The sequence below is a fragment of the Sciurus carolinensis genome, chromosome 19 (genome assembly GCF_902686445.1).
Source record: "Sciurus carolinensis chromosome 19, mSciCar1.2, whole genome shotgun sequence".
Lineage (NCBI taxonomy): Eukaryota > Metazoa > Chordata > Mammalia > Rodentia > Sciuridae > Sciurus > Sciurus carolinensis.
In genome coordinates this window covers 16,023,390-16,025,360 of record NC_062231.1, presented here as the reverse complement: position 1 = coordinate 16,025,360, position 1,971 = coordinate 16,023,390, and the positions used below count along the sequence as shown (strand labels likewise).

The window sequence follows — 1,971 nt, the reverse complement described above, 5'->3', positions numbered from 1 at the left end:
ATTAAAGAGACAATATCAAATGTTGGCTAAGATCCATTCACATATTGAAACTAGAATCCGATGTAAGTACTGGTGGAAATATAAATTTGTAAAAGCACTTTAAAAAACAGCTGAACATTAGATAGTAAAGAAGAACACATTAGAATGTTATGACACAGCAATTTTATTTCTAGTCATATGCCTACCATAAATGTGTTCACATGAATGCCAAGAAGACATGTATAAGAATGTTCACAGCAGCATTAGTCAAAAAAAGTCTTAGTCTAATGTGAAAAATATGAAATATAATAACTTCCACCTGGAATTGTTATGAATATCATCATCTCTACAAGGTGCTCAGTGTCTCACCAGGTACAAAGTACATTCTTAGAGAATGGAAGCCATCATTTATTATTTGTTGTGGCCTTCATCAGTTTCTTAGATGCATACACACACACACACACATACAACTGTCTTATTCAGCTTTTCATCACTGTGATCAAAGGAGTTGACAAGAACAACTTAAAAGAAAAAAAGTTATTTTAGCTCTTGGTTTCAGAGGTTCATCCTTTTTTTTTTTCTTTTTTTTTTGTGGCACTGGGGATTGAACCCAGGGCCTCATGCTTACAGGGCAGGCACTCTACCAACTGAGCCATATCCCCAGCCCCAGAGGTTCATCCTTAAATGACTGGCTCCATTCTTCGGGCCTGAGGTAAAACAGAACATGATGGCTGAAAGGTATGCCAGAGAAAAGCTACTCAGTTCATGATAGCCAGGAAGGAGAGAGAGAGCTTCACTCACTAGGGACAAAATATAAACCACAAAGGTACAGTGACCTACTTCCTTTAGCCACACCCTACCTGCCATTAAACCATTTACCCCCATTAAACCATTCAAATTATTAATCCATTAAATGGATTGATCCACTGATTAGGTTACAGTTCTGATAATTCAACATTTTACCTCTGAACATTCCTGCACTGTTTCATGCATAAACTTTTGGGGGACACTTCATATCCAAACCATAACAACACTCAAAAAGACAAAATATCAAAACACAAAGACAAAAATGCACTCTGACCCATGGAAGCAAGAGAAGACATTTATTGATAGGATACTGTGCTATTCTCTGAATCTATCAGATAAAATGAAGAACCAGGTTCAAAAAATAGTTAGAAAACCAAAAGACCAGGTGGCAAAAACACAGTCCTAGTCAGCCACTGGCATACCTGGGTTATATCACCCTTTTTTTCTTTTTTGGCACAGGTGACACTAAAGATTGAACTCAGCTTGCCCACTGACCCTATATGAATGAATTTTCATGTGACTCTTGTTTTCATGTGACCATTAAGATTCAAATTTCAAGGTAGGTACTTCTGGTTGGCCAAGTACACTTCACATAAACCCAAGAGGCCAGGAATTGAGGAAGGAATGTCTCGCTTCCTTTCTACTCTGAAGTAGGAGACAGGACTGAGTCTGTCATCAATGAAGGACTCTCAAAAGATAAGACAACACAAGATTATTACAAGTGCCCAGCCCAAATCTATTCTATCTTGGTTCTGTGTCCCTCTTAGATCTGTGTGAAAGGATCACTTTTATCAAAGTGATAAATAACATCTGGTTATTTGGAAACATGGGACATACCCTCAAGGGGATTATGGTCTGATGAGAGAAACATATTTATTGCCTAATGTCCCACTTCTTTTAGTCAGCAGGCAAACTAAAACTGAGTCCTGAGAAGACACTCAGAATGGCTTTTGTACCCCAAGTTTCAAACCAAATCCACAAGAACTAGGAAGGTGTATGTGAACAAAAAAACCTTCCATAAGAGTTGAGATGTAGGGGCTGGTGATTTTAGAGTAAGAGTACCATATGGGGAAATACGAGAGTCAGATAAAAAATGCAAGAAAGTCAAGAGTCAGGAATCAGACAAGAGTCACAGGGAAGTTGGAATAAGTCGTGAATATACAAGGAAGGTCTAGAGCAAGAAGC

The 1,971-nt window shown here is 38.2% G+C and overlaps 1 non-coding gene across 1 annotated transcript; it reads right to left on the bottom strand.

Annotated features, from left to right (window-relative positions):
- Positions 1–568: 568 nt before the first annotated feature.
- Trnat-ugu (transfer RNA threonine (anticodon UGU)) lies at positions 569–642 on the bottom strand. Its single transcript has one exon. It is a non-coding gene; the product is annotated as a tRNA-Thr (tRNA).
- Between the last annotated feature and the right edge of the window lie 1,329 nt (positions 643–1,971).